General features: G+C 35.7%; 1 pseudogene; it reads left to right on the top strand.

Annotated features, from left to right (window-relative positions):
- Positions 1-8633: 8633 nt before the first annotated feature.
- Positions 8634-10728, top strand: LOC140512422 (clathrin light chain A pseudogene; annotated as a pseudogene).
- The last annotated feature ends 650 nt before the right edge of the window (positions 10729-11378 follow it).

Raw genomic sequence — 11378 nt, 5'->3', positions numbered from 1 at the left:
CCAGCAAGCCCCACATCAGGGAAACAGTGGGAGATCCTGGGCTTCATGGGGGGAGGAGTGATCAACTGCCAACAAAAGGCACATAGCAGCCACCACCACTAGCTGCACCTGAGCATTAAATTAACTACCAGACCACTACTACCCCCAGCTGCCAGGACCTGAGCTCTCAGCACACAAAACCAGTAACCAGGTCACAGCAAAAGAAGTGAGGGACAGTGCCCCCTGGGCCTCTGAAGCAGAGATAAAATTTAAAAGCCAGCAAAAGTCAAGCAACATAACCATAGAGAAGTATCTTGGTGACAGAAAAATTAAAAACACAAATTCAGAAGAGGACAACATTGTCAATATGCACACATCTAAAACTTCAAAGGGGAATATGAACTGATCTCAACATCAAAAATCCTTCTTGGAACACCCCAAGAATGATTTAAAAAGGGGTGGTTGGGGTGCATGCTGTCCTGGGGGAGAGAGAGAAGAGATTGGAAGAAAATTTGGAATTCAAAGTTTATGGAAGTGAATGTTGAAAATTGAAAATAAATAATACTTAAAAACATTTAAAAGTTAGTTTAAAATTAGACTTGAAAAGTGGACTCTATGAGATATCAAGAATAATTCAAACAAAATAGAAAGGATGGACAATGGAAGAAAACATAAAATACCTCATTGGAAAAACAATTGACCTGGATAATAGATTCAGGAGAGATACTTTAAGAATTATTGGTCTACTTGAAAGCCATGAGAAGAAAAAGAGCCTAGAGAGCATCTTTCAAAAAATCATCAAGGAAAACTTCCCAGAGGTCCTAGAACTGGAGAGCAAATTAGCCATCCAAAGAATCCACTGATCATGTCCTGAAAGAGATTCCAAATTGAAAACACCAAGAAATATTATGGAAAAATTCCAGAATTATAAGATCAAGGAGAAAATATTGCAAACAGTCAGAAAGAAAGAACACAAATATAACAGAAGCACCGTTAGGATTACATAGGATCTTGCAGCTTCCACATTCAAAGATCAAGGGGCTTGGAATATGACATTCCATAAGGCAAAGGAGCTTGGACTACAAGCAAAGCTCAACTATTCAGTGAAACTAAGAATAACCTTTTAGGGAAGAAGATGGACATTCAGTGAAATAGGGGAATTCCAGACTTTCCTGATGAAAATACCAGCATTCAATGGAAAATATGTTCTTCAGATACAAAACTAAAGAGAGGTTTAAAAAGGTAAACAGGAAAGGGAAAAAAAAACATGTTTTTCAATAAAGGCAAACTGTTTACACCCCTACGTGGAAAGATGGTACTTATAACTCTTGAGAACCATATCCTTATGATATCTAGAAGTGAAATGCATTGACAGAAAGGGTATTGATTTGACTTTGAAGTGATGATAAAAAACCTAAATACATGGTGAAAAAGGATTATAATGGGAGAAGAGGAAAGAAGGATATAGAAAAAGGTAAATTACATCACTTGAAGAGGCCCCAAAACATATTACAGTAGAAAGAAAGAAGAGAAGGAGATGAACATTTTTGAACTTTACTTACATTGGATTTGGCTTAAGGAGAAAATAAAATATGCACTTCGGTACAGAAATCTAATTTGTCCTATAGGCAGTTGAGGGGAAAGAGAGAAAGAAAAGTGAGGGATGGATAGAAGAGAGGAAAAAAGTAGTAAGGGTAAATGGAAAGAAAAAGGAGGGGGAGGCTAATAGAAGGGAATGCAAATTAAGGGAGGTGGTATCAAAAGCAAATCTTTAGTGAGGAGGGAAAGGGAGAAAGGAGGAAAAAAATAAAGTGGGGAGTGGAATACGACAGAGAAAAGACAAAAATATAAGTCATAACTGGGAATGTGAATGAAATGAATTCTCCCACAAAATTGGAGCAGATTGCAGAATGGATTAAAATCATAATCCTCCAATATGTTGTTTACAAGAAACACATTTGAAACAGAGGGTTACACAAAGGTTAAAGGTAAAAGGTTGAAGTAGAATATATTATGCTTCTTTTGAAGTAAAAAACAAAAAAGCAGGGGGAAATTCTGATCTCAGACAAAGCAAAAGCAAAAAGAGTTCTGGTCAAAAGAGATAAGGGAGGAAACTGTATTGTGCTAAAAGTAACCCTAGTAGTGAAGTAGTATCATTACTAAACATACATACACTAAGAGGTATAGCATCCAAATTTGTAGAAGAGAAGTTAAGGAAGTTACAGGAAAAAACAGACAGTTAAAAACTACACTGGTGGGGGATCTTAACCTCCTCCTCTCTGAACTAGATAAATTTAAGCACAAAATAAACAAGAAAGAAGTTAAGGAGGTGAATACAGTTTTAGAAAAGCTAGATGAAGTAGACCTCTTGAGAAAATTAAATGGCAATAGAATGGAATGTACATTTTTTTCAGAGATATACCACACATAAAATCTTACATGCTATGACCATAAAATCCTCATAATCCAATGAAGAAAGACAGAAATATTAAATGCAGTCTTTCCAGATCATAATTCAATATAAATTGCATGTGATAAAGGCTATGAAAAGATAGACTAAAAATTAATTGAAAGCTAAATAATGTAATCTGGAAGAATAAGTGGTTCAAACATCAAGACATTAAAAAAATCAATAACTGAGAGAATGACAGTAATGAGACAATATACCAAAACTTATGAGTGCAATGGTAGTTTAAATGGGTAGATCTTTCATATTCATTAAAAGGTCCATGTGGTCTACCTTGGTCACATGGAAGCCTGGGTCACATGGAAGTCTGAGTCACATGGAGTCTATGGTGGGAACAGTTTGCTGAATATGTCGAACAGGAAGAGGCACAGATGGAGCAGAGCTGAAAGAAAATCTTGAGAAAACAGTCAGAGCTAGGAAGGATGCAGGCTGGCTGGCTACGATGAGTGAAAGAACTTGTTTGTGATTTTGTTTAATGGGGCCTGCTTATGATTTGTTTAATGGAACTGCTCTGTGGGAAGCCTAGCAGGGGGAAGGCTTAGGGATGATATTGTTCTCTGCATTGTTATCATGTATAGATCATGATGGATTTGATTTTCTTATGTCTTAATAAATGTTTTGGTGCTGCCTTCCATGTGGAGAGTTTTTGGCATTTCACAATTCAGAATTGTGCTGGGACATTCATTGATGCTACAGGATGTTGTGAATATCACATGGCAGTTGTTAGGAAAAGTTGCCCATTTCCAAATGCATACATGAATAAAATAGAGAAAGAAGAGATGAATGAATTGGTCATGCAACTAAAAAAGCTAGAAAAAAGAACAATTAAATTTGAAATTAGAAATACTGAAAACCAATGAGAGCTTAATAAAATTGAAATTAAGAAAACTATTGAGCTAATAAATGAAACTGATGGCTACTTTTATTAAAAAAATAAAATAGATAAATCTTTGGTTAATTTGATTAGCAAAACAAAGAAAAAAACCAATTTATAAATATCAAAAATGAAAAAGGTGAATTCACCACCAATGAAGAAGAAATTAAAGCAATAATTAGGAACTATTATTCCCAACTGCATGTTAATAAATTTGACAATCTTAGTGAAATGATTAATACTTATAAAAGTATAAACTGCCCATATTAATAGAAGAGGAAATACTTAAATAACCCCATCTCAGAAAAAGAAATAGAACAAACCATCAATTAACTCCCTAGGAAAAAATCTCCAGGCCCAGATGGATTCACAAGTGAATTTCATCAAACGTTTAAAGAACAATTAATTCCAGTACCATATAGAGTATTTGGAAAAATTAGTGGAGTCCTACCAAATTCTTTTTATGATATAATTATGGTACTGATACCTAAATTTGGAAGAGTCAGAATGGAGAAATAAAAGTATAGACCAATTTCCCTAATGAATATAGATGCAAAAAGTTTAAATAAAATATTAGCAAAAAGTTTATAGTAACTTTTCAAGAAAAATACACTTTGATCAGGTAGGATTTATGCCAGGAATGAAGGGCTGGTTCACTTCTAGGAAAACTATCAGCATAATTGATCATATCAGTAACAAAACTAACAGAAACCATATGATTATCTCAATACATGAAGAAAAAGCTTTTGACAAAATAAAAAAATATATTCCTATTAAAAACATCAGAGAGCATAGGAACATATGTAGTCTTCCTTAAAATGATAGGTAGCATCTACCTAAAACCATCAGCAAGTATTATATGTCAAGGGCATAAGCAGAAAGTGTTTGCATTAAAATGACTGGTGAATCAAGGATGTCCATTATCAAAACTCATAATCAATATGGTCCTAAAAATGTTGACTTTTGCAATAAGAGAAAAAAAGAGAAATTGAAGGAATTTGAATAGAAAAAGATGAAACTAAGTCATCACTCTTCGTAGATGATATGATGAAATACTTAGAGAATCAAGGAAAAAACTACTTGAAAAAATGAACAATTTTAGCAAAGTTGCAGGATACAAAATAAACCCACGTAAATCATTCCCATTTCTATATATTACTAAAAAAGCCCAAGAGCAAGAGATAGAAAGGCATATTTCATTTAAAGGTGCTGTAGACATCATAGGATATTTGGGAGCCTTCCTGCCAAGAGAAACCCAGGAACTATATGAGCACGATTACAAAAAACTTTCTGCACAAATAAGTCAGATCTAAATAATAGGGGAAAAAAATATCAGTTCCTTATGGGTAAGTCCAACTAATATAATAAAATGACCATTCCACTTCAATTAATTTAATTACTCAGTGCCATGTCAATTAAACTATCAAAAATTATTTTATAGAGCTAGAAAAAATAACAACAAAATTTATGTGAAAGAACAAAATATCCAGAATATCGAGGGAATTAGTGAAAAAAATCACTAAAGAAGGTGTCTCAGTCATGCCGGATCTGAAATTATATTAGTGGTGCATCAATGGAATAGGTTAGGTACATAACACACACTAGTCATCAAGTATATTAATCTACTGTTTAATAAATATCAAACCTCGAGGTTCTGGGATAAGAACTTGCCATTTGACAAAAACTGACAGAAAAATAGTATGGTAGACATGACATAAAATGATATCTTACATTGTATACCAAAATAAAGTCAAAATGTATACGCAATTTAGATACAAAGGTTGATATTATAAGTATACTGGGAGACTAAAGACTAGTTTACCTGTCAGATTTATAAAGAATGGAGGAATTTATGACCAAATAAGAGAGACAAAGAGGATATTATGAAATGCAAATTGGATACTTTTGATGACCTTAAATTGAAAACATTTTGTACAAACAAAACTAATGTAGCCAAGATTAGGAGGGAAGCAGAAAACTGAAATAGAAATATTTTACAACCAGTGTATCTGATAAAGTCCTAATTTATAAAATATATAGAGAACTGAGTCAAATTTATAAGAACAGAAATCACTCCCCAATTGGTAAATGGTCAAAATATATGAAAAAGCAGTTTTCAGAGGAATAAGTTAAAGCTATCTATAGTCATATGAAAAATTCTCTAGATCACTATTGATCAGAGAAACTCAAATGAAAACAACTCTGAGGTACCACATCATACCTATCAGGTTGGCTCACTTGACAAAAAAGGAAAGTGATAAGTGCTGGAGATGTGGGAAAATTCGATCACTAATGCATTGTTGGTGGAGTTGTGAAGTGATTCAACCATTCTGGAGAGCAATTTGAAATCTGTGCCTAAAGGGCTATAACAATGTGCATAACCCAAATGTGAGCCAGCAATACCCCTTCTAAATCTGTATCCCAAACAGATCATAAAAATAGGAGAAGAACCCGAATGTATAACAATATTTATAGCAACTCATTTTATAGTGGCAAATAAATGGAAATTGAGGGGATGCCCACCAATTGGGGAATACTTGAGCAATTTGTGTTTTATAAATGTAATGGAATACTATCGTGCTATAAGAAACGAAAAACCTTGTAAGACTAAATAAACTTGACACTAAGTGAGAGGAGTTCAATGTACACAGTTACAACGACATTGTTTGATGACTAACTGTGATATCATTAGCTCTTCTCAGCAATGCAAGCTTCTAAGACAACTCCAAAAGGCTCATGATAGAAAATCCTATCCACATCCAGAGAAAGTACCATGGAATGTGCATGTTGATCAAAGTATACTATTTGCTCTTTCTCTCATTTTTTTAATTTGCCTTTGTTTTCTTTCGTTTTTTTACTTCTGTCTCATGGTTTATCCCATTCATTCTAACTTTTCATTATAGCATGACTAATGTGAAAATACATTCAATATGAACGTATACATACAAACTATATCAGCGCACACATGATATTGGGGAGGGGGAATTGAGGAAGCAGATAGAATTTAAAACTCAAAACTTGTGGAACTGAATGTTGGAAACCAAATTTAAATAAATAAATTTAAATATGTAATGACACTAGCCAAAGAATGAAGCTTGGTATTGATTCAGTGGGTAACAAAGTGATGCATAGTAGGCATAAACAGAAGGTAACATCCAATGCTATATACCAAGAAATAGTATGTAGTATTTAATACAAAAATGCATGTTTAAAAAAGGAGGATGGCTAGTTATGAGCTAAGAGTAAGGGATAAAGAGTGGGTTATGTAAGTATTCCAAGGTATCCAACATGCATTAAAATATATATGTACAGACATGGAAACACATAAATCTATATAGGATTGATACATATGTGTGTATATGTACACAAAGAGAAAGAAAGAAAGAAGGAAGGAGGGAATGAAGGAAGGAAGGATAGATTTCTGTGTATTTGATGGACACTTGGACATAGAGAATCTGTAACAAATGAAAAGACAGGGGTGAGCAGGCTATATTCCACACCATTAAACAATATATATTGCCACATGTTTTATTTGGATCTCTTTTCTGCCCCCTTTCAATTTTTTATTATATTTATTTGCAAAAGATGATAAAATAATGGGCTATTAAAGTATCTAGTGTTATTTTTTCCTTTCTTTCCCAGTAGACTAACTTGATTCAGGGCAGGAACTATTTTAAACTCAGGTTTAGATATGAAAATTTCCTCATAGGTCATTTATTGTAACGTTCTAATTTTACTGATGAGGAAAAAAAAAAAGATCCGTAGAAGTTAAATCACTTACCTAAGTGTAATAGGAGTCAAAAATCTTCTCAGTTCTTTGATATGCCTCAGGTGGGGTTATTGAAAGACGGTTGATTAGAGGAGGCTTGTTTCATATGAAGGTCCTCACCTTTGTTGATTGCTAATGAGGCACTGGCTCACAAGTGATCATGCCCTCCAGCTCTGAAAAGAATATATAAACTCTTTTGGTGAGGTTTTGCTTTGGGGGTTAGTTTTTGGAAGAAGGTTCATGTGCCAGATGAGACTCTGGGCAGCCTTTTTTAGAAGCCCTCCATCTTTGAAAACCTAGATGTTGGTGCTTCTCTCTCTAGTAATGATGTATGTATTGCCTATGGTCAGACAATTGGAAGCCCTGTCAGTTGGTCCTGCATGTATTTTCTCTGTTGGTATTTGTGTTTGATTAAAGAGACTGTTGGTCCCTCAAAAGCTGGTTTCCTTTTAGAAAAGCAGGTCTAAGAATCTGTGCATCAGGCCCTCTTGTATATGCCAGGGTGCTTACTGCTATACTAAGTCATACAGAAATGGAAGAGGATAGATTAGAATATGTGTTGTTCCAGCATCAAGTACAGTGCCTTAAATGTAGAAGGCTTTTAAATATTTGTTAAATGCATATAGGTGGCATTGTTCTGGTGAATTTTCCTTGGTTGACTTTCAATTTATAATTGTCTACTACTATTTTTTCCAGTTAAATATATATTTTACACAGTGCTCAGGCAAAGCCAGTATTTAAGATAGGAATAAATGAATTGAACAAGAATTTAATTTCAAGAGGTCATGATACATGGGACTCTGTTTTAATATATTAGTACTCATACATGGAATTGGATTACTTAGTCTCCTCAAATAAAAAGTATTAAGGTTGTATAAAGAAGTGATTAATGGTATATCATGTAAAAATTTTGAATTTATGGGAAGTAGTCTTCTTTATTAATTTCTAAGAGTATGAAAACTATAGCAATTGTCTGAATGTCAGTTGAATAAAAAACTCGTAAGGGGCAACATTGTACATATCATAGCAGTTTTCTCAGATAGCACTGACATTTACAAACAGCAATTTAGTTAACATTTTCATTTCTATTGTTCCTATGAGTATGTTATTATAGTTCTGGATCTAAAATTAAACAATACCTGAAAAACACTGTGATTGGTATTGGTACTAATCAGTTTACATATGACCAAGCTATACATGAAAATTTCACATTAATCAACTTAATTTTCCTTAGTTTTATTAGGTTAAAAATATTATCAGTTATATCTTTAGTTTGGGCAACTGGTACTCAGCAGAGAAATATATGTTGGTCTTATAATGTTGGTCAGTGGAGGGCCAGATGTTTATTTGATGTACCAGGACACCCGAATTCTCCATTCTCCTGAACATTTTGAATCCAATGCCCAGTAAGGATATGGACTGGTTAGTTACTCATGTATCTAAGTTCATTTCCTCATGTGAGTCTTATTTGGCACCATTTTGGCCTACCAGGTTCATTGAAATGTTCCATGTTAAGATTACTAGACATCGATGAAAGATGAATTATGGAAGCCAAGACGGTGGAGCACACCTTAAGTCCCGCTCACTCATCCTTAGTAACCTCCAATAAACTAGAAAAATCCTGGAAGAGTGAAGTCAGTAGAAAGATGGCATACAGCAGTCTTTTAGCCCAGGACACTTCAGGAATTAATGGGAAAGGTCCCTCTCACTCTGGTGAAAGGGGAGCCATACAGGAGGGGAAGCATCCTGGTAAGCTAGTGGCAAGCTCCAACTCAGAATCAGATCCTGAGGCCCAGTGGGGTAGAGCAGGCAAGTGCCAACACCAGGACCCCCTATAGCCCTGCATGACTTGGCACAGTCAGGGTAACTGGTAGACTCCAGGTCAGAAGACCATCACATGTGTTGACAGACAGGCATCCTTCACCAGCCAAACCTTCCCATGGATCAGAGCAATCATTGTGAGCAGGTATCCTCCAGGGCTCAGACCCCCTCCACCGTGAGAGCTTCAGTGTAGCCTCAGAAAAATGTGGAAAAAACCCACCTGGCCTCAGCACTTGCCAGACATCACCACTAGGAGGCCAATTCAGCACCAGGAAAGTTGCAAGCCCCTATAGCCTTAAACTTCCAGTGCCTGAGTCCCCAATACCCAAAGCCAGTGACCAGGCTCATGGTCCCTAAGACAAGAAGCTTGGTACACTGCCTCCTGTGCTCCAGCAGGAGAGCTCAACTTTAAAAGTTAGGGAATAGGCAAATATTGAGAAGAAAACGTAGGACCAGAAAATGACCGTGGATTCTTTCTAAGGGGACAAGGAAGATCAACATAGATATTCTATGGAGGCCAATATTGTCAATATACCCACATCCAAAATCTCAAAAAGAAATATGCACTGGACTAAAGCGCAAAAAGCCTTCCTGAAAGAGCTCAAGAAAGATTTTAAGACTCAAATAGGAGAGGTAGAGGAAAAAACTGAGAAAAGAAATGAGAGCTATGCAAGAAAGGAGTCAAAAGTTTGGAAAAGGAAGGAGAAAAATTGTGAACTCCTTAAAAAATACAATTGGCCAAATGGAAAAAAGTACACCGAAGAAAACTGAAAATGTAGAACTGGTGTCTTCTAGGAGTCAAGATCACATAGTAATAAGCTGGTTGCTCTCACGCTCCCTTATTTACCTTGAAAAACCAAGAAAACACTGCTTGAAAAAATTCCTGGAACAGCAGTGTCAGCAGAAAAAAAAAGGGGGTGTGGTGCAGCAGTCTTTTAGCCTGAGAGACTTGAAGGATTAATAGGAAAATTTCCTCTCATTATAGTGGCAGGTGAGCAGAACAAGATGGGAGGCATCCTGGCAAGCCAGCTGCAGTCCCTACTTTAGCAAACCAGCAGGAGATCTGGAGCTAAAAACGGCTTAAAATAATAAATTGCTACCCCACCCATCACCACTGCAGTGACCTACATACCTGACTGCTTCCCTCCACCATCCTTTCTCTATGCCTGCTTGCTCTGGTCCTGTGCACTGTGGCTGAGGTAGAGACGGCTGCCACTCTGGGCCCTGAGGGAGGTGGAAGGGGTTAGGGCGAGGTTTACACAGTGGGTAAAGGGTTGTCTAGTAGAGGCACCAGCAAGGAAGGTTCTGCCCAGCAGGAGAGCGGATCACAGGCATTTAGAACAAGGAGCTCTTCAGCATCCTCTACAGCAGCAGGATGCCCAAATCCTGCAAGGAGAGCCCCAGGGCTATATGCTATTGAGGGAGTGATGAATGGAAAATATTCCTAACCTATACTTATGCAGCCATTTCACAAATGGATAGATTAAAATCAAAACCAGAAAATATCCATAAATGGAGAAAAGAAATGAAACATCTGGAAGTTCTTGATGCTAATTCTCAGAAGTAGAAAGCAGAATGGAAAGAAAAAACAATAAAAGAGTTGGAAGAACTGTATGCAAGAAGATGAACAGCTACAAAAAATAGGAAATAACACGGCAACTGAAGAAAGTATTGTAAATGATATTGAGAATTCTGGCACTGTGTTGAAACATGTGGCTTGACTGTGTAACTTTAACCCTGAGTCTAGGAAAGCAGACTAGGGATGTGTCCCCAGTCCTCAGTCCTCATCTCCTTCAACAGGCCCCCTTGCTTCACTGAAGGGAATGGCAATGAAAGCACTATAATTTCAATATCTTAATTTTATTCAGCAAAACTGTTCACAGTCATTGAATTAATTATGTTGTGTTCCTTTGCACCAAACCTCTTGTTTTTAGAGTTGATCATTGCTTGTGATTGCATATTTTCTTTAACTGTGTTCTCCATAGCATTCTGAGTGGGAGAGAAGTGAGACCCTTCAGGACAATAACCTCTTTTGCTACTGTTCATTGTCATTTTCAACTGTACTGATAACATTCTTTTTCAAATAAAAAAGAAGAAATAATAAACAACCTCAGCAAAGTCGCAGGAGATAAAATAAAGTCACACAAATCATCTGTATTAATATGTATAAGTGTACATACACACACACATATATACATACACATATATATATACATATATATGTGTATATATACATACATATATATGTATATATGTATGTATATGTGTGTGTATATATATATATATATATATATATATATATATATATATATATATATATATATATATACACAAATCCCAGCAGCCAGTGATTGACAAACTCCATTTAAAGTTACCGTGGACATTGTAGAATACTTGGGAGTCTATCTGCTGGGAAAAACCCAGGAACTATATGAACACAATGAAAAAAATACTTTTCATGCAAAAAT

The sequence above is a fragment of the Notamacropus eugenii genome, chromosome 6 (assembly GCF_028372415.1).
Source record: "Notamacropus eugenii isolate mMacEug1 chromosome 6, mMacEug1.pri_v2, whole genome shotgun sequence".
Lineage (NCBI taxonomy): Eukaryota > Metazoa > Chordata > Mammalia > Diprotodontia > Macropodidae > Notamacropus > Notamacropus eugenii.
Note: the sequence above shows the minus strand (reverse complement) of the source record. Positions and strands in the feature narration are given on the sequence as shown.